General features: G+C 44.0%; 1 protein-coding gene across 4 annotated transcripts in view; it reads right to left on the bottom strand.

Moving 5' to 3' along the window:
* Positions 1 to 253: 253 nt before the first annotated feature.
* SUSD1 (sushi domain containing 1) overlaps positions 254 to 21897 on the bottom strand; it is a 91578-nt gene continuing 69934 nt past the window's right edge. Inside the window, exon 17 of one of the 4 annotated variants that reach the window (XR_014230776.1) lies at positions 254 to 288. The gene's annotated coding sequence lies outside the window, so the exon portion shown is untranslated. Of the gene's footprint in view, positions 289 to 6728; positions 6746 to 12612; positions 12632 to 14511; positions 14583 to 21897 lie in introns of those variants that run through there. The other 3 variants (XR_014230777.1, XR_014230778.1, XR_014230779.1) reach the window with 3 other exon arrangements.

Consider the following 21897-nt stretch of genomic DNA (forward strand, 5'->3'; position numbering starts at 1 on the left):
GCTGAACCTGCTCTACACAAAAGTGACCTGGCGACAAAGGGGAAGCAAACCCACCTCTTGACCAGTATTTCCCCTTCCTGTCTGGCACCAGCTTGGGAAGGGACTCCCAACGAGTCAGTTGTAGTTAATACTACAGATATGCAGTAGATAAAATGTGCCAGAGAGACATTCCCACTTCCCCTCTGCAATTAAAGCAATGCAGACTCATGCAGATAATCCTACCTGAATGTCCCAGGGGAGTTGCTAATGGCTCCAGGCACAGTAAGAGGCTCACTCCAGGAAGTAAACCTGCAAATGGGAGCATGAAAAGCAAAACAATTCCATTAACTTCCCATGTGCAGAAGGGGGAGGAAAAGGAGGAGAGTTTTCATTTTACTTTCTACCATTGGATGAACACAATAGCAAAGATCCATTGGTGCTTCTCCCTTCTTGAACATATTTTGCCAGTGTTGACTGCATTTGATCAAGGGGCTGAGGTCCCAGGCAGTGTCAGTTCTTACCCTTGTCATGAAAATAAACACTTCAGTAGGGTCCTTCTTCCCCACACATTCCCCACTCGGCAATGTGTTCAGCCTATATTAGTCATCACAGCATTCACAGAGTAGCTCAACCACTGGAAAGATTAACAAGGAAAAACAGGCTTCATTGATTCAACTTGCTAATTATTGTGAAGCCAGCGAGACATCTGTCCTGCTGTCGCCTGGGGTCTGTTACCTGGGCCTTTTAGAAATCAAGTATAGGAAGCACGGCAAAATTACAACCTAATTATGAATTTTCCCAGGCTGCTAATTAAGTTATAGCAGGGCTGTCCAAACACCATGCATGCTGTTGCAGTGGGAAAGACGATGGGCTCAAGGATAGTTAGAGCAGAAGTCAGTTGCCATTGTTCAGCATCCATCATGGACACAAGCTGACACTGAGACCACCCCAGTAAAGGAGGAAATATGAAAGATCCCAGATGTTTCATTGCTGGCAGAGGTCCTATCTACACTGGCAGTGCCTGTTGGCACCCTGGTGTGTTACCATCACAGCAAGCATATTCTCAGGTTCTCTCCTTCAGTCTGCATTTCTTTGCCCTTGCTTGTCCCAGAGAGAAGTGTGTGCAGGGGACTCACTGTGCATGCATCACTCTGGTGAGTGACCCACAAAAAATTTGTTCCGAAACCACATCTTCGCTGTCCTATGGCTATTACTTTTCCAAATGTCCAGTATGGGAGAGGGGGAACCCCAGACCATCCCACCTTCCCTGAAAGCACCAGATCTTAACTGTATGTCATCCATGGGGTTGGGCAGCTCCCCAAATTATCAAACTCAAAGAGCATATACTTCCCATGACTCAAAACTGTTTTGTTCGAAAAGCAAAGGAGTAGTTAAGATGACCAGAATAAAAGCAAGAAGGCACTTGTCTAAACAAATAAAAGTGCTTTTTTCCCACTCAAAAAGAAAGCTTCTGCATGTTTCTAAAAAGGCATCCCTCCCCCAGAGCTGGTCTTGTCAGGGAAGCTGTTTGGGTTTTGCTTGCTGAAGGACACTAAGCCAGTGGTGGGTAGTTTTCTGCAGTGTTAGCAAGGCAAATGGGCTCTGGGAACTGGAGCTGGCATGGGGAGGTAGCAGGACCCCTGGGCTGGAAGTGTGGAGGGAACATGTCTTCCCAAAGTCCCTGCTTTCAGCTGCAGCCTGGGATCAATGGAGGGATGTCGTGCAACTGAAGCCAGGCATTAGGGATAGCTGAGCTCCCCTTGAGTGGAAATTGCTTGTCCCATTCTCCATCAGCCTTTGAACCCTTACACTATTTATATGGGCCTTGGCAGCTGGACTGCTGTCCGTTGGTCACAATGTTAGTCACCCATTTTAATACCCTCCTTGCCCCTGTCCCAAAATGCCTTTACAGACCCTGGGGTTTTTGCTCTCTGTTCTCTCACTGCAGTTCTTCCTTGCTGCTGGTCCTGTTACTGGTGTGTTTTCTCAGCCAGCCAGGTCCCAGCTTCTCATGAACAGAGACAGCAAAGCAGCCCTTCTGGGGGAAGTTTCTTGGCCCTCTTTTAATCTTTCCATGTTGCAATATACCTGATCCGGTATCTATGTACAGACAGAGCACATATATCGGGTCCCCTACAGCTCAGCCCTGGGAAGTGGCTAACTCCCTGGGTGAAAAAGGAGCAAACAGCCTTCTAGCAGTTCCAGAGGTGGGCTGCAAGAGGAAGGCAGGTTGTGTGTAATGGCTTTCAAAATCTGAGCTTTTGTGGTTGCCAACAACAAGAAATACCTCTCAGCTCAATTGCAATTACCCGAGTGTAGAGGTGTTTCCCCCGGGAGCTGGAGGAGCTGAGCAGCCTGTGACTGTCCAGCAGCACTCACAGCCCTGGCGGGGACAGGGAGAAAGGAGCATGGAGCAGGTGAGAAGGGACCTCTGTGAACAGCTAGTGATCCTCTGGGAGATCCTTCTTAAACTTTGTTAGGTAAACAAAGCAAATGCCACTCCCCTCAAAAAAGAAGAAACTCTGCTCTTCTGTGTAGGCGTTTTTGTGTAACTTACAAGCATAAATCCCTGTGAAATGGGAGAAGAATTATGCCATGGGACAAAGTTAAATGCTTCCCACTTCACCACAATTGTTAGTGTGGTGGTTTGGGAGCACAGCTAGGGACAGAAAGCAAGAGTGAGTTGCAAAGCCATGAAGCGAACACCATTTCCTTTCAGAAGCTTTGGTGAGACTTCGAACCATCCCTTCCCACGGCATCCTTTTGCTCAGAGATTTCTTTCCATTTCACACCAGGGCATCATTGCACTGCTGAACCGTAGCATTGGTGTCACCTCTGTAAGTCAGTGGCACAGTAAGATCTGGTACTCTGAGCATGGCAAAATGAATCTCTGAGGAGCTGACACTGATTGAGCTGGGGAAATGGAGTTACCTATAGTCTTTTGCTCTTTCAGAATAATTTTCTTGTGCACAGGAGGAGAGAAAACAAACAGGTGACTGTGAAAAAGGATGGGGGAAAGAGGATAGTGACCAGCCTTTGGGTGCTGGAATTGCATTAATACAGCAAGCAGAAGTCTGTTTATCCTCTTACTTGCTGACAAAAAAAAAAAAGAGAGGATAAACATAATGTTTCAGACCCACCTAACAACAACAATGTGGAAGTTAGTAACAAGCCTTGATTTTAAGAAGCAAGGCTTGGCTGGGTGGTAAGAGTGGAAAATACCCAGAACATAACTGCTTTCTTTTTGCCACACAGTCCAAAAAAGGGTTTTGGTCCTAACATGGCAGTGAAAGTAGAATGAGAGGCAGATGTGGTTTTGGTCCTCTTCTGCCTGCTTTTAAGATTAAATGATCCTACTTACATCTGAACCAAAGGCAGAGTGAACTTTGGCTTCAAGAAGAGCTGAGCTTCATGGCTTGTTCTCATTGCCCACCATCATATCTTTTATTATTGTTTTTATTATCTATTTATTAAGACCAGGCCTTTCCACATCAAACGATGCTTTTATGTTGTGCCCCACTCTTTCTCATGCCCAGATCCAAGGGTACATGCACTGTCTCCAGCTCAGCGTCACCTCACCACCTCGCCTGTCGCTGGGGACACTGAAAGCAGAGAGGTGCAGATAGGCACAACCAAATCTGCAGTCTGCTTTGGGTCTGCCTCAAAATTGGTCAGAAGTGAATACTTCTTAATGGGTGGTCTTCCTTACATTTTAGGCCAGCATTTTTGTTCTCCAATACATTTCCTGCTGCTGATGCAGCAACTGCAAGTGGCAATGAAAACAAGCTAGCTGTGACACACGGGTTCAGATGTTGCTGGGCATGTCACTTTCCTCCTTTTTCTCTACCTGCCCATCTCTTTTGAGCAGGGATCATATGTACACTAACTTGCCCAGGATGGAAGCAGAGAAACGAGGCATCTCCAGTTTGGACTGGAGCTTGACCACTCCACCATAAAATGCACCTGTAATGACTTAAAACCAAAACAGTTTACTGCAGCGCTGCTAATCAACAAGGCCAAGTTGCATTTTTGAAGGGAACATGCCTGAGGCAAAACCTGTTCAGAGGGCAAAGTACTCAAACAGCAAGAGACATTTCCTTTGCAGTTTTTCCACATCTGGACCTCCTGCTAGGAGGTAGTTCAATGTCTGAGAAGCTCTGAGTAACAGAAGGAGAGAAATAATGTGTATTATTTAACATGTTAAAAATAGAAACAAAGTAAGATTTGAATATTGCTTTGCATACATATATTTTTTTAAGGTGGTTTAATTCTCCATAAAACAGCTCATGTGGGCCTTAAAAAAATAACTTATATGCCTAGCACAGGTAGGATAGTGGGAAAATTGATCAAACTTGGTAAATGTATATACAGTTCACATCCAGTGATTGCCTGATTGGTACCAAGAGTAATTTTGTGCACTAAGCATGAATGATGTCCATCTGCCAACAAGTATTATAATTATAATCCTGGGGACTTAACATGAAAAATAAAAGCCTTTTCCATTAAAGATAAGTGCTGTCACTGATCTGTAAGCAGCAGGTTTCTTTTTGTTAGCTAGGTCCCAGCACCAAGGATTGGTATGACCATGTGCAAAACACTGATTGATCTGTTTGAAAAACAAGGTGGGGATAGGGCTGGGGGTCATTTCATGAAAGCTCAGGCAAAAAGCCTTCAGAAGGTTTGCCCAAATATCCTTGCTGGTTACAAAAGAAAGCACTGCAGTTCAGTTGACAGACATTTGGGGAGAAAGAGTGATGAAGGAAAAGAGAAAGATGAAGAGATGGGTAAAAAAAAAAAAAAAAAAAAAAATCCCTCCTTATTTTCCAAATAGCATAGCAAAGAAAGCAGTTGAACAGGAAGGGCAGCACAGACAGATGGGGCTGACAGCTAACATGAACGCTGAAGAGGATTTGTTGGACCTCCTGTGAATCCATGTTTGCAGGTGAAACATCAATATCTATAAAGGAAAACCACAGTGGGCACTACCATTTGAACAAAAAATCAGGGAGCAGAAATGCACTCATATGCAACCACTTTCCAGTGAGGTGCTTGGTATGTTGCCTTTAGGAAGAATAGTCACCTACCTTGGCGGAAGCAAAATGTGACAGGAGCTGATATTTGAGGTGTCTTTGCATACATCTAATATGCCTTTATATGCACACAGGTATCACTGATCTGTGGGTGCTCATTCTGCATCAGCATATTTTAATTCTGCATTAATTTTGGTGGTCACTGCATGAGCTCCCGGTAAAGCAATCAGGGCCGGGGCTCCTCAGAGGACCGAAACACACTGTCCCCTCCGGGGGTACACCCAAATGCCATGAGTTTCCCTACCTGGCAGAACTGTAGGGAAATCCTCCCCACCTCCAGCTGTCGCAGTGTTAGGAGTTTGCATTCATCTACCTGTGCCTCTGATAAGGTTTGCTTAGGATGGGTGCCTGGTTTTCATTATGAAATCCTAAGGAAATAACACCTGGGGTCAAGTTCATCCCCAGTGATGTAAATTCCCCTAACTTAGAGGCATTGCTGTACTGCTGAGACTGGCCCCAAATTCCACAGCCATGTTTGCTTTGGTGTAAGTTAGTAGCCAAGTTACATGGTGCAATAAGAACTCCCTCCGCCCCCCAAACCTTCACGGAGTTGTGTTTTTAAGGGAGGAAAAATAAGAAAATAGCCTGTGGGGAGGGTAGGTTTATTTACAAGCATTAGCAAACACTTTCAGGAAAGACAGAATTTTTATAGCACAGGCTTTTTATCATAAAGATAAAAATAGGGATTTGTTTTTTCACGAGAATACCGTACAGACCCAAAGTCTATTTCGGTCTCCCTCCAGAGATGTTCCTGGTCACACAGGTCATCCCATGAAGCTGAAGCCAACCTCCAAAGCTTTACACCAGCAGCATAAAGGGAAGCAGGGCAAGACTTTTCGGTTTTCAGCCCCACGTCTCTCATGGGCAAAGACATGCCTATTTACCTTCAGCTGGAAGCTCATCTAGTCGCAGCCCTGCACAGTGTGACCGCTAGCCAACAGATAATATCCATGGGGCTTTAAACTCTTGTATGCAAACTGGGGCTAATGCAGTTTCCTCATCTGTATAGCAATCTAGAAATTCACCTCAACAGATCAGGAGCAAGACAGAGGTGTCAACTGAGCTAAGGACCACCGCTTTCCAGGGAACCATGTCCTTTGAAATAGAACAATTTCACCCATAACACCATGACAGTGGGTAGCTCTTTTGGTAATTCCCTCAGAAAACCTTTGGAAAAGAGCTGTTCATGACAAGCAGGCAGTTTAGGAGATCTGTGTGTCAGTGCTGGTGGTACCAGGATAGTAAATGGGATGGTGTGGTGGCGGGGGTTTTTATGCTGGTAACCTCAGTTCTCTTCCTGAGCTATTCCAGTTGATCTGTGGCCTTGTTCAAATTGCCCAGTTTCTGTATTTCCATTTTTCCTTCTGGCAGAGCTTACCCTTCTCTAGGAAGAAGCTGTCCCAGCAGCAGCCAGCTCCAAAGCCAAGCAGGGGAGGTGGCTCCTTGCGGGCTGGGTGAACACTTCCCCACATGTTGTCACGGACACGGTCAGTGCAAAGGGAAACCATGACCAGTGTATGGCATCTTCCTCTCTCTTGCTGGTGCCTTCACCCGAGGGCCACCACCACATCGGTGCAAGAGCTCTGCATGCCACAGGTAGCTGTAATGGCAATGGCTGCACAACACGGTGATGCCTGCAGTGCCATGATTACCTTATAAATTGAAATCACAGCTGGCTAAAGACAAAAATAAACAAATAAGGTATGTAACAAGGTGAACCGAAGTACCTGGAAATGGAAGAAAAGAACACCTTTATCAACCTAACACCATCTTTCTTTGTAACACTTCGTGCTTCAAAGTGGGACACTGCTGCAGAGACTTTGGCTAGTCCTCAACTAAGCATGTCAGCCTTATTTGTCATGCATCTGACGTGGAGCTGGCATAGCTGAGCTGCTGTAATGTTTCCTCAAAAGGCCCAACAAAAATCGCACTGCAATACTGGGAGACTGGTCAAGACCGGGAAATAAATTCTTTGGTCGTTACAAAAGAGACAGAAACCACACCCATTACAGGAAATGCCTCGAGCTAAAAAGTTTGAGGCTGTGAGAAAACTCAGGAGAGATGCAGCATGATCTATTGAAGTAAAGTTGCTGGACATCCATTTATGGCCCCAGCTGGAGACGGGATACTACACTAGTGGGACCTGTGGTCCGCACTAATGCTTTTGGACAGCTTAAATTGCCTTAAAAAAGCCTTAAATTGCCAAGTACCATCATGACAGTGACTTTATTGGCACTCCATTGCCGATTCTAATGCAGAAGACAGATAGGGATGAATCTATGTGCCAAGCTGTTGCTGAGCCATTTGCTTGTGTGAAGGTGTGAGTCACCCAGCTGTGGAGGAAGGAGCAGCTTCCTGGTGTTTGATCCTAAAGCTGTGTGTATGGATCCCTTTTGGCATCTCTTAGGAAAAGCAAAGGCTCCATGTCTTCCCTACGTGCCAGAAAGTCCTATCTGAAAGGGGGACAGCCTCTCTGAGAGCAGATATTTTGGGCTGCTGGAGTTTTCCTGCTGGAAGCAGCTGAAAAGCAGCCAGCTAAGCCAGTGCTTGTGCTGTTCCTGCTATGGCAAATGGATGGGAAACCCACTCTGTACCCCTGCCCTATTACAGTTGGACACACAGAGGTTGTTCAGTGCTCCTCCTGTGACCTTGAGGAAAAAGGAGGTCTTCCTTTTGCTCTACTGAATCTGTGGGCTATTCAGGACCTTCAGGCGTAGATCACAGCAATAGCTAAACAGCAAAAACTGGAACAGCAAAAGCTGCCGCGAGCACAGGATGCCTTTATGCCTGTACCAAGTACAAGCTACTCGTGAGAGTAGCTTTGCCAGGGAACAATATGCAATGATATATTGCTGCATAAAAACAAAAATCCTCAACAACCTACTGAAGTATGCAGCACGGTGCCTGAGGAGTGCGTAATTTCGGTGCCAGATGTCAACAGCCAACTTTGTGACACAGCAGCACTACCCCACTGCAGGGCATCCTGCTTCCTCAGCTGGATGGGAACTGGCTTCCTCTGGACATGTGAGCCCTCATGGCTGTGCTGATACCAACTGAGTATCATTCGTGTACATAATATAGTTCCTAGAACATATGCAAGGGCACAGAGCCTCTCTGCCTGCATCACTGCCCATGTTTTCACAGTGCAAGCTAACAGTCTTCAGTTGTTTTGTCTCTGACTTGCTGTTTTGAGAGGTGTTCAGACATCTGCATGCTGCCACTGCTGGCAGGACCGGAATGGCTGAGGTACTGAGCAGGACCAAACCCTGCTGCCTCCAGCTCCAGCTCTGCATGTGGTGAAACCACACCTTTCAATAGGAGAGAAGAGTACTTCAGCACCTGACTTCAGCCTTTTGCTGCAACCCTCGCCTCTCCTCTCTCTGTCTGGGGGTAGAGGTCTCCAGTGAGCAGCACACCATTGGCAACGTCTTATTTTAACATGACTCTGAGGGCTTTCCATGAATCAGGGATCAGGCATCATTGGAGCAGCGTAGTATCAAAGGCTGGGGTATCTTGACAGCACTGCAGCGGTCACCATGCACAGGAGGATCTCCAGAGCACCAAGAGGTTCACTCTCACAGGAATCTGGGGTTCCCAGGTGGTACCAGATCTATGCTGCACACCAAGAAGAGCCAAAACAGGCCATAGGTGGGAACAGGGCTAGCGCACATGGCTTTGCCATGTGGGAGAGATGAACTGACACGAGGCTGCATCTTCACCTGAGTTTGCTGGTGCGGCCTCATGCCCACATCCAGCAGCCTCACCAATCCAGCCTTTCACTTACCTGCTAAACATCTGCTGAGTGGAGAGAAGAGATTGTCCCACCATGCCACCATCCCCTCAGACCTCAGAAGTCTCTTGAAAGAAGCATTGGTCTCCCTTCCCACTATGTACTGCAACAGAAGCAGCACAGAGCCCAGCATCCTACCCCAACACTTCCCAAAACTGTATGCAAAACAGAGCTGTTGCTGTCTGTAACAGAGACTCAGAGGAGTCACTGCCACCCTTCTTGGCCATGTGGAAGAGCTTGACCAGGTCATAACCTGAGACCTGACTCTCAGTTTTCCTCCAGCTTGTCAGAGACATCACTTCAGAATCACATCAGCCTTTTTCTGTTTTTCCAGTTCATCAAACCAGCATGATCTCAGAAACTCTTCACAAGCCTGCAATGTGGCATATGTGCATGAAAACAGTCTGCTCCATTGCACCAAGCTGGGAGGTACTGAGGGCCAAGCCTCAAGTGCCAGCCAGAGAAGCAAAGCCTTTGAGCACGCTTAGACTGGAGGGACTGGTCTTTCTCTCGGTGCAAACAGCCTCCCCTGAGATGCCTGCCAGTCTCTGAGAACACCAAGATCTAAACGCTGAGGTCTAAAAGGAGAGAAACTCTCTCCAGCTGCTCTCCCAGAAAAGAAAATATTTCAGAGGGAAAAGAAGTGCAGAGAAGAAGAGATGGATCTGACAGAGAGAAAGGGAGATAAACAATAAGAACTGGTGTGAAAAGAATTTTCTTTTAATTATTTTTGTGAACAGGGAGTAATATCATAGAGTGGAGAAAAGTTTGCAGTTGTAGCAGGTGCAGAAGTCCAAGCCAGCTAATCTTTTGAACATGCTTGAGCATCACCTTCACTTCCAGCAACAGCCTCCAGCACTGCAGTAGTAAAGCTTGCCCCAGAGAAAGTGAACAAATGAACCAACCAAAAGAAAACGGGAAAAAAGGGTAGGAAAACCTGGTGAAGAGCTAATTGAGAGAGAGCAGAAGCAGGCTGAGAGAGAGTCTCTTAAAACTTGAGAGGCTGTGTTTAGGTTATAGCACTACATATCTTCTGCTGAGTGCTCAGATAACAGAACCCGTTTGGTGGTTGGCAAGGTTTGCTTGTGCAGATATTGGGGTAGTGCGAAGGCTGGATAGGACCTGGGAGGGTGGCAGGAGGGCCTGGTAAGAGAAACAGGTTGCTCTGCTACATCCATCCAGCAGAATCAGACCTTGATACCCAACAGGAGTTTTACAGCCTGAAAATGTGTGAAAGTTACATTGGGAGGGTGAAAGCCTCACAGCTGCCACCCCAGAGGAAGATTGTGACTTTAGGAGAAGGATTTAGATTTCTTTTTAAAGTTTACATTGAAATAGTTTTATTTTCTCCATTAATTAGTTGGAGAAAACAAGTTTTTCTTGGTTTATTCATGCTTGCAGGTGGGGAAAACTACCTCTGCAAATACCAGAAAGGTTAGATGAAACATCACAGATTTTGAGAGAGGTGTTCAAGCTCCGGCTTTTTGCAGTGAGCCCTATGCACACCAAGGCAGTCAGCAAACCCACGTAGTCATCTCCACATCAGTGGGAAACAGAAGGAGACCACAGCTGAGGACAGAGGGAGGGGAACCATGAATCAGTTCCCCAAAGAAACAGAAAATATTTTTTCCAGTTTTACCGTTCTTTACAGAAGCCTTTCCAAATCTGTTTCAATTATGTCAATTCATATTGCCATCCTGCTGCAGTCAAGCCAGGCAATCAGATGTCTGATGCTCCTGTGCAAAATATCAACATAGTCTAAAAAAGCAATAGCAAAGCCAAGTAAATACACAGTTTTTGTTTGGTGCTCTGAAATCCTTGAAAAACATTGAAACAACCACTTGCATAAGAAAAATATCTTTAGGAGTGTTATTCCCTGACCTCCATTTTACCCTGGTTGTAGTGGGAAGATGTAAATACTCAGTCAGCCTTGGATGAGGATGAGGCTTCCATTATATCGATTTTTTTATCACAAACCTAGGAGGACAATGAATTATAACCATGCCCAGTGGCTTTGTGTTCTTTCAGCATAACCAAACACATTCAGAGGTTATCTGTGCTCTGAAAAGAAGAACACAAGCTTGCTGTTTTCGTTGTTTCTTCCTTTAGAGTTTAAGCTCCAACTTCTCCATAGTTGTTGCTACGAAGTTACTGCACGGGATGCCAGGCTTGATTTCATAAGGCATAATATCAGCTGCTTCAAAAGTGGAGGTGTCCCTTCCCATGGGGCCAGTAAGGAATGCACTCAAGCCTCGTGCTTCTTTTCAAATTCATCAGCTGAATATGAAGACATCCTTAAGCCATTGAGGCTTTCCTCAAGAGTTACTAGGAATGTGTGTTGAAGGGTATCTTAAAATGGAGACTGTCTACCCTGTTGGTATCAGTCAGCCTGGTCATAGTAACTAGATACAGATAACTCAATTACTGTTAGCTGGGCTGTTGCTGACAGTGTGGGGAATCCCCTTTTACCCAAACTTAATGCTCCTTGAATTACAGGAAGTGGAGAACTTGGGCTAAACTGGGACTGTACAATCTGCTTAGCTTAACCCTCTGTACTTAGCTATGTAGGCTGCAGTTTTAAATAGCAACAGCAAAAAACAAAGCCCAGTGGCTTTGCAGGTGGGGAGGGAAAATGGCTTTGTTTTCCTTCTGTATCTAGATTGGTTTGGATAATGGTGACTGCAAACTGAAATTTAAAAATTACCATTGCAAGCTCCATCCAGTGCAAGTCACGTTTTTTCCTCTCTTGTTTCAAAAGAGTTAATATTTTTTTATTTTTTGGTCCTTCTGTTTTTGCAAGTTTATGAAGTTCATTCCTGCAAGTGAGTCAGTATGGCAGCATAAGGTCAAGCTTGTTTTCTCTATTTCCTGTAAAGCTTGAAGAAATTATTCTCAGACCTGTAAAGAAAATAGAGCCCCTTTTGGAGCCTCTGACACAAACCAACATGTGATCAGCCCAGCAATAATCTTATCAGGCTGCCACTGTACTTTGCACAAGCTCCAGCAAAGAGGGGCAGCTGGCATTTATTTTTAAACTTAAAAATGATCATGAGAGATGGAAGTGCTTTGGGAGGAATTAGTCATGGTTCACAATGATGATCTTTGTTAATGAAGCTCCAAGCAGGCTTCTATCCAGAAGCAGCAAATAATGAGGCGCAGAAATGTTTACAAGCCCATAGAGAATTCATTAACGAAGATCCTCTAGTGAAAGAACTGAAGGAGTCTGCAGGACTTGAAGAGCGATATTTATACCAGGGACAATGTTAAATGCCAGGCTGGCAATACACACGCAGGCAGGAGCTCAGCTCATTAGCAGATTGCTGTCTATGCTTGTAAAAGCCTTGCATTCCCCTGAGCGCCCTCCTTCTCTGCCTTTTGAGGGAGCAGGAAGAAGGCAGGCAAGCTTGTGCCTGTGGCAAGTTACCTGTGGTTTGGAAATCTCTGGTTTTCTCTGTGGCAATATCACTTGAGGTCTCTGTGGGTGTCTCCCAGTGCCAACACAAATGCACAACTTTACATGCAAGTGCAAGCCCACTGTGCAAGGTTTCTCCATGAGAGCTGCCTCCTCCCACATGCATTGCTCAGTGATCCAGAAATCAAGCCATCTGTGACACCCCAGCGGCCACCACAGAAAGGTTATGGAGAAGTGCCATCTGCAAGAGGATCACCACCCGGGTCAGCTGATCACAGACATCCATGAGTGGTTGTTTCTGAATAGCAGAGGGGTACCCGCCTTACACAGGCATCGCAGAGGCCAAGTGGATGTTCACACCTGGAAGTTAAAGCTATTAAAAAAGCTATTTGATTTCATTCCCTGGGCTAACAATGACAGATGGGAGATCTTCCCAGAGGGCTCATGGAATGTGAGGGACAGCACACTGCAGAAGCAAGACGTACTAGAACTTGGGCACTCAGTTGCTGCTAAATCACAGCACGTAACTATGGACTCCCAAGCCTGCCACAACTATGAAGGATCATGGAGACAGAGATCCCTCGATGTTGCCTCTGTTTGTGGTTTCAGGAAAACTCAAAAGCCATGTGAAATGCAAGGAATGCATGGATTTTTGTGCTTCTTGCTACTCAAAAATTGGAAGTCCTGAGGCTTCTTTGGCTGGCACAGACACACAGCACTAACTAATGCCCCATGCTGTATTTCTTCCCCGGGAACAAACCCTTTCTGAAGTCTAAAGGAGTTTTGTCTGAGTTTTGACTGAACCCCAACTTCCAGTAATTGCAAAGTGCCATGGCCAGTTCCCAAACGTGCTCTAGCAGGAGCACAGTGATTTAAGAAGCCTGCTGTGTGTAGGTTTTGGATCCTGGGCAGGGGAGGCAGGGGAGCATGGGATCCTCTGCAGCTCCTGGCTGAGGAAATGTGTTACAAGCAACATTCGTCCTTCTTCTCTCACTCTTGCAAAGGATCTGCCATCACCTGAGCCGAGCTGAGACTGCCAAGGATTTGAGTTTTTTTTTCCTCCTGTTCTCTGTGAAGTGTCTCACATTTACTGGGCAGGAATGATTACTGTATGCAGGTGACTGCTGGGTCTTACAGCACGGGTACAGGGCCAGCAGCATTGTCCCCCGCTGTGCCCCAGCACCCACAACTCTCCCTGCTCAGAGGGCTGCTCGCTCTCATGCACCGTGTGATGCTGACACGGGAGATCAAGGAGGTGCGATCTGCCCTTGCTCGCAGCAATGAACAGCATTGCTTTGACGTATGGACACTTTCTCTGTCCCTCTGAAGGGATGGTACTAAGAAAGGGTGTAGACAGGTACTTCTAGCCAAGGTTGCATAAAGTTGCTACCTGGATTTTCAGCTGAGTTTTCCCTTGAATATCTTCAACAGTTTTATGACTGCATGAGGGCTGTACAGGCAGGAATACAGCCACAGGGTCAAGGGCAGTGGTTACTGCCTTCTCTGCTAAACCTAAAGGAGGATTATCAAGAGAACGGAGGAGGATTATCAAGAGGATGGAGCCAGACTCTTCAGCAATGCATAGCAAAGGCAACTGTAAAAAGTCAGAGTGAAGGAAATTCTGGCTAGACACTAAGGCAAAATAATTTGCCATGAGGACAGTGAAGCAGTGGAGCACAATGTCAAGAGAGACAGTGCAATTTCCCTCCTTGGGAGCTTTCAAAACTGGGCTGAATAAAGCCCAAATCAACCTGACCTGGCACTGAAGGTAACCCAGTCTTGTACGGGAGGCTGGATGAGAGGTTTGTAGTGATCCCTTTCTGCCCAGACTAGTCCATGTGTCTGCATTTTTTCCCTCCTGAAATTTTAAGCAGCTGCAATAATTCCTCTCACGAGATCTCTCAGACTGGGAGAGAGGCTTGTTAGGAATGATGATTTTAAACTAGAAATGTCAGCTTGCAGCAGATTTTCTTGTTTACGAGAAGGAAGAAAATTTCCAAAATTTCACAAAGTTCTTGGGGCCATTTCCATAGCATATGCAAATTCAACATAACCCAGCTGCCTTAGTTTATTGTGGGGAGAGGTCTGGTCGCTCGTGTTTTTTTGCAAGACTGCTTGCCTAGATTCTGTCCAAAACACACAAGGTTTCAGAAGTCCAGCACCACAGTTGTCAATAGGCAACTGGTGCTGAATGAAGTATTTAAGGGAGTGATTTGCTTTACCTTCTTTTTTATTCTTTTTTTCTTATTTCTTTTTTCCTTTCAGATTTCTGAAGAAGTTTCTTATGCTTGATCGTATTGCAATAAACACACTAAAAAAAAAAGAAAAAACACTCCTTGCAGATATTGGATAGTTGCAGATAACGCCAAAAGGGAGCAGACCAGTCAATATGCACAAGGACAGGTCTGCTGTATGGAGGGGCTGGGACAGGGGAGGAAGGGGCCAAGGGGACCCCATGCACTTGGGGCAGGAGCCAAGGGCAGCCCTGCCACGGGCAGGCAGAGCCCCAGCAGCAATGCCGGTGGGGCCAGAGGCAGCTGTGTGCCCTGGCATGCAGTGAGCTGAGCAGGGGCAGAGAGGCTGGAGGTAAGTGAAAGTCTTTTTCCGCACTCAGACAGCACAGGGATGTGATGGTACCTCCATCCTTGGAGATTTCCAGACCTCTGCTGGATAAAGCCCTGAGCAACCTTGTCTGATCTCACATCTGACCCTGCTTGGAGCAGAAGGTTGGTCTAGAGACCTCCCAAGGTCCCTTCTCCTCCCTGCTACTTTTGTTTTATTTTGTTTGTTTTCTTTGCAAGTCTTTGGAGAGCATCATGACATAGATACAGAAGATATGTAAGTCTTATCTTCAGGGTGGGGCAGACTTTTTTTTGAAAGACCTTGTTCTTCCAAGGCTTTGTCAGATGCTCACAAAGAAAAATAAATTGAGAAAAAAAAAGCCTCCAAACTGTGGTGTCCTTCTGCATTCAAGTCTGGTTTGCTTTTGAATATCATTGTATTCCAGTACTTCTAGGTCACTGGACATCTGGAAGCTGCTAGAAGCAATGGGCTACACAGATTGAATTCTACCCTTTTGCCAGAAATGTGGAAAAGGTTACATATATAATGATAAAAAAAAATCCATTTGCTTCCTCCTACAGGAGAACTTTAAAAGCTGCATCTGGACTTCTGTAGCTTTTATGAATAGTTCTTTTCTCCAAGAGAATAATGTTACCTTCACCTTTCTATTTTAAATGAAAATTTCCTTTGCCTTGTCTTCCTTAGGATTTTATGCAGAAAATCCTTCTTGCTGCAAATCCACTCCTACACACACATTTTTTTGCACAACCCCTAAAGATGCAACAAGTTGCTGGAGCTCTGCAAATATTTTAAGATTATTTTCAGGAGGTGATCACGTTATTATCATGGCCTCTGTCAGAGGGGTCTTTGGGGAGTTTTCAGAGCTTTATATAAAGAAGGAGGGAGAATATCCCAACCTGCTGTTACCCTGAAAGCTGTTCTTCCCATCTGAAAAGTGATAAGTAGCTTTTTTCTGTTGTTTTGTTTTGTTTTATTTTAAAGGAATTTGTTTTGCATAGCTCAGAGGCTGGCAGTATCTCAGTATTTCTGGCACTACATCAGTCTCCTAAGGGTACCTCCCGCTCTGTCCCATGCACTGCCTCTCTGCTCCAGGCACCACCAAACCCATATCCTGCACAGCCTGGATGGCAGGGCCAAAACCATGGTTATCTTCCAGGAATGCAGATACTTTACAGCCACGAAGACACAGTGACTTTGCCTCCTGATGTGGGTACTCAGAGCTGCCTGTGCCCTCTCGTGAAATATTTAGCAACGTTACCATAAGTGCACTCGCCACTGCGCTGCCCTGGTTCAGTCCTCCTTAGTACTTCCTACAAGTCACAGCATTTACTCCCGTGGTGGTGTGCTCCCCACACACAGACACTTGACCTTTTCCCGTAACCCTGCTCAAGTGATAATCAGCAGTGGTGGTCGTGATGGATGCATCCAGCTCAAAGTGGATTTGGGGAGACAGATAACAACACAACAGCCAAGGGCTAATTTATGGCAATGTGTCCAGCTAACCACAGTGCTGGTCAATGTCCAACTCAAGACAAATTTGGAAGAAACTAACATCTGCAGTCAGTCTGCAAATATGACTGTGAGTTAATCATCTTACCCCCATAAATAGTGAGCAGCCCAAGAGCCCTTTGAGTTCTCCTGAACAGCAGTGGGCTACACACCAGGATCTCCCCTTGAGTAGGGACGCCTCTCAAGGTTACTCCTCGAGGTTAAGAGATTCCTGGCCGCAACAGATTGTCAGTAAGTGACTAATAGCATGCTAGACTTTGAAATGTTAGCTAAGTGATATAAAGGATTGATTGCTCATATATAATCCTTTAGACATAAACTGTTGACCAAGTCTGGGACTAGGACTGGATCCAGCCACACCTAGACTCCTCTTTGAGAAGGAGTTTAGAACGCAAGGGGATCCTCTCTGAACCTCATGACTCAACAGGAGGATCTCCCTGACAGTTTTGTCTGACCCTGTCCTCTATGCAGTAAATAATCAAGTGTACCTTGCCATTGAATCTTGTTAAACCACTTTTGCATTTACCATTGAACTTTGTTAACTCACTGGTTTATATCAATAAATTGAGGGTTTTTTGACTTCTGTCTTACGAGTGAAGTGCATTCTCACTCCCTCTGCAACAACTCCTGAGATAATATGAGCACATGCCAGTCCCCAAACAACAAAACTTGATGAAGCTAAAGGTGAATACGCAGTTTGTGTCAGGAGGAGGGAAAAATTGAAGTGACAGACCAAAGCTAGAAATCTCGAAAAATCAGCTGGGAACTACCTGAGTTAGCCAACATCTGCTGTGCTACTGAGTGCTGGAAATAACACTGCTGAAATAAACCCAGTCGAGTGGATCAGCTGGTGTAAGACGGAAGGAGACAATGACTGCAATAACAGGATGCACCACTACTAGGCAAGCTGTTGTGCCAACACTTTTCAAAGGTGCAGCCATCACAATCTTGTCTTCATGTCAGGAAACCAAAAAGAAAAGGCCATTTAATGTGGAAGCATCAAAAATGCTGAGACAGCTCACTCCCTCCCTGCAGGAAGCAGTAGCAGCAGCACTGAGATGCTGGTGGGACACAGGAATGTAGGAAGTCATGGGAAAACCAGAGAGGCAAAACCAAAATTGTCCCTCCAAGCCTGGGCTCTTCCTAGGTTAATAGCTCTCATGCCACAACTGCATGCTGCTCCTGAACTGGCATTGCATAGTTATTATATTAAATATATGCTTTGGGACATCATCCCGCCAGGAACACAAGAGTATCTTCAGCCAACGAGCTGGGTGTTGACGGTGCACAGCTGTTGTTCAAGGGCTGTGAAGCCATTGCTGACATTGCGGTGTGGCCATACTTACAATTCTTACTTATTTTATTCTTACACAATGTAATACTAAGAAACAAAAGTTAAACAGCAGATCTGCTGACTCTCCCCTTCAGCCAGTTCAACAAAATAGGAAAACAGATATTTTTCAGCTATTTACAGACCTGAAAGCTCATAGGCTTCACAGACACTCCACAAGATAAATTAGATACGTCACATATTCTATGCTAATGCTTGGTCTGCTGACAGCTATCTGGTGATAATTTGTTACCCTTTTAATATAAACAGCACTGAAAAGCCATCACAAGGAATATTACAACTGCCTCAGCAATTATTTATTCTTTAAATCTCCATTATTTCTGCAGTGGCAAAGTTTTTTTGTTTTACCTTGATTGTTCAGTGGGTGCCTTAAGGTTTGCCTGATCTCTGTATTAATCCCAATTCTTATAAGAGAGGATTTAGATTTTTGTTATTCTAAATCTAATGCAGGGACAGCAGCTTTGAGGTTTGGAACAGCTTCTTCGATTTTTGCTGGGAGTTTTGATTCTCTACATGAGACAACACACAAGTTCGGCCACTAGCACTCTGGTTTAAGGCAAAAATTTGTTATGGGACTCTTAACAGCTTGTTCTAGCATAAGAAGTTACTTTCTGGTTAGCAGCCACAGACTTCAAGCTGTCCTGATCATAAGCGATTTTCTCTTTTTCTCAGCGTATTTCTCCCTTTATCCTCACAAGACATGGTTGAATCACTTGACTGTCTGCAGACAGGAAAGTCTGTCCAAAATACAGTATGATGCATTGCAAGGCTGCCCCTCTTGGGAGCAAACTGCTGATCCGTAGATCGTTCTATGCTGGTTGTTGTTTGGAAACCTGCTAGCAAAGGCAGGCCAGTTTTGGGCAGGGGCTGCTGCCTCTTACATGACCAGTGGATTGTATAGCTCATAAATTTATAAGCGCTGCAGTGCCTAGCCTCAGCCTGAGCTCAAGGCACACTGCATGAGGCAGAGCTGCCTGGAAACCTGCTGGTTTTTTATTGGGACTGCTCCCTAAACTGACATTGAGCAAAGTTTGCCCAGTGTTTTCTAGAATTTACCTCCACAGAGAGTAGAAATCAAGTAATTGGTTTGTTTTATGCTGGTTGTCATTATATTATTTAGCAAATAGTTGGATATTAAATAAGGAAACATTTTTCTTGAGCTATTATTGGTATTCCTGAAGTTACGAGATTTGCTATTTTGTTAATATGTCCTTGTTGATCATGAGCTTTATGCTTTTCAGTTTTACATGATACAGACATTCTTGAGCTGCTCCACCAGCAAGAGTTCCAGTTCTGCACAGGGTTTTTCCCAATGTCCTCTTCACTTGCACTTCATTTCTGCATTTTCTGTCAAAACAAAATATCTGAATAACCCTCGGACTGAATGAAACAAATCCGCCTTGACATCCTTGCAATAAGGAAAAATATCCATGGTCTAACAAATGTGAATTTAAAATCACAGAAAAAAATTTAACATTGTTTATTAAAAATGCCAGAAAAAAAGAGTGAAAATGAAATCTGATCTGTTTGTTTGTTTGTAAATATTTATTTATTTGTAGGCTTGGGTGATGTATGTCTCCATTTGGCAAATCTTGTATTTAACTCAAGGCCCACATACAGGCTTTTAGAAATGGAAATGGGATTTGGTGCAGGTTTCATATCTCTCTGTGCTTAGTAATCAAAAATAATAAAATCGTAAATAAACTATTTATAAACTAAATATAAATATATGAGGGATTTTTTTTTTCTGACACAACTGTTCTAAGACATTATTTGATTTAAATGTGCACTTTTTTTCTACAAGTTCTGTGTCTTCCTGTTAACAGAGTAACAGAGGCAAGGTTTAGTCCTTTCTAATAACATTTGAATAACTAGTATTTCATTTCAGTAAGACGCAATGCAAAATAACGTTTTCTATTTCCATTCCAGGAACTAATCAAGTTTGTGTTTGGGCTGCATGTATTTCCTTATGATTAAGCCTTTTCACTCTAAGGAGGAATACGTTTAACAGAAGGCGTGGGAAAATTACAATACTGATCTTCCAAGAAACACTAATTCACTGTGACCATTTGCCTGGAGAATGAAGTAAAATTCTTTCTCTTTTAAAATATCTAGTAAATCTCCCTTATAAATCTCTCCGGAAAGAGTAGTAGCCATAGCATTAGGCCAGCTGCTAACTGATGTCCCATCTGTAGACTTCCTATCCCTCTGCTTGAATTGGTCCATCATGAGTTTGATGTGCAGCTGGAATATTTATTCCTGCTCATGACAAATATTCTCAGGCGGTTTTTAACTTCAATATTTTTGAAGTCTTTAAAGCAATGTAGAACACCTGACTAGTGAAATAATGTTTAGCACAGGTTTGGACTTTAAAAACTGTCTCATGTTGGGTGTGAAAATCTAAAAGACGATTTCCGGAGGATCAAAGCTCCTTTAGATATTCCTCTCGCTAGTACAGGTAGCGGTTACAGCATCTTGTCAAATAGAAGCATTTTTTGGGTATCACTATGGATGATTTCTGCAATAAACTTAATTACTTTTTTCCAAGTGGGTATATAAATTTTATTGACAGCATTACACAGTTTGTCCAGTTTTACAGAAGAAGCTAACCCAGGCTGTGCAATGGCTTTAGCAGTTTTCCAAGTCCCGTCCCTTTCAATGCTTTTCAAATCATGATTTAGTTTTATGAATGCCTCTCTTTGGTCTTTTAGCTACCAGACTTCTTAGAGACAGATAATTACCATAGAAAGATATTGACCATTTCCAGCTCACCAGTGGTCAAAATACTGCAGCTCCAAATGAACAGTGCAGTCCAGAAGCAGCAGCTGAGTTCCAGTAAGGACTTCAAAAGTAATTTACCCTAGGACTCAGCTTGCAGACAGGAGGTCCCAGTTCTCACCACTGTTTTTTTAAACCTTTTTTAAGGATCCAATTTGTTCTTTTTACTGTACCAGACTTTTGAAGTCAGTAAAGTATAGCTTTTTTCAGTGCCCAGTAATTGTGTGTGAGCTGTACAGACCTCTCTGCTGAAGAAGGAGCTTTCATCAGAGCTAATTTTAAGGTCTAAGTGCCCCTTCACTATAGGTGAACTGTAGCAATAACTTCTGCAGTAATATTTTTTAAGAGTAAAAGTTTCAGTCTGTTTTTCAAGACTATCAAGTACTGGTTCCCTCGGCTGGTTTTGGAAGCAGCTCTAGAGACTTGATCTCAACTTCAGCATGAAACTGGAAATGCTTTGGGTTTCAAGGGTGCATTATACTTGGTTACTGCAGCATTATTTTATAGACAAATCACTGGTGACACTGTTTTACACTCAATTTTGTAATACACAGCTATCCTGCTATTTTCAGTAGCAGTTAAATTTGGGATTCATGCTGTTGGTACGTTCCTGCAGTTTATTGCTTATTAGAGGCTCTTCTATGATGATCTTTGTGCTTCTCTTTTTCTTGGAAGTTCTGCTTCAGTATCACCTTTTCCCCAGGCTTTTTCAACACTTTTCATATAACAAGCTCTTGCTTCTGTAGTTTAATGAGAGTGACAGGAACCGGGTTAGCTTTTGATATGGTTTGATTGCAATCCGTATTAAAACTAGTTTCTCTAAATTCCACGAAAGACCACATTTTGCCCTGTGATTTGCCAGTTTGTCTGTGTTTTGGTGGATTTTTCTTCCTCACATTGAATACAAAATTCTTCTCATTTACTGTTGTCTTTTCCCTTTTTTTAAAAACAGTTTAAGACAATTTTCAGCCAGTTTGATAGAATTTGCACATTTTATCACTATAAAAACAGAGTAGGTGAAGCTAATAAATTACTGATTAGGCAGAAATGTAGTGAGTGCTTTGCAAACCCAATTAAAATGTGAGAATGGTACTGCTGGGTTTTGACATTTGACTGCATTGTTACAATGCCCATCAATCAACTCAACATACAGAGGTGACTGCACCTTAAATGATTTAAAATAGCAGTGCATGCTCAACTTTCTAACTGTATTTAATGTGCATACCATGACTCAAATATTTTATTCCAGCATTGTAATATCTCATGTTAACAACAGAAAACCTTTTAGTATGGATGAAGATCTGTGAGTGGTGGGTAGGCCAAAAATAGTTTGTTTTTTTTGGGGGGGTAGATTAATACTGCCAGCGCCACGCTGGAGAGAGATGCCACTGTATAAAAGTGCCCT

Source organism: Platalea leucorodia, assembly GCF_965183815.1.
Source record: "Platalea leucorodia genome assembly, chromosome: Z".
Taxonomy (NCBI): domain Eukaryota; kingdom Metazoa; phylum Chordata; class Aves; order Pelecaniformes; family Threskiornithidae; genus Platalea; species Platalea leucorodia.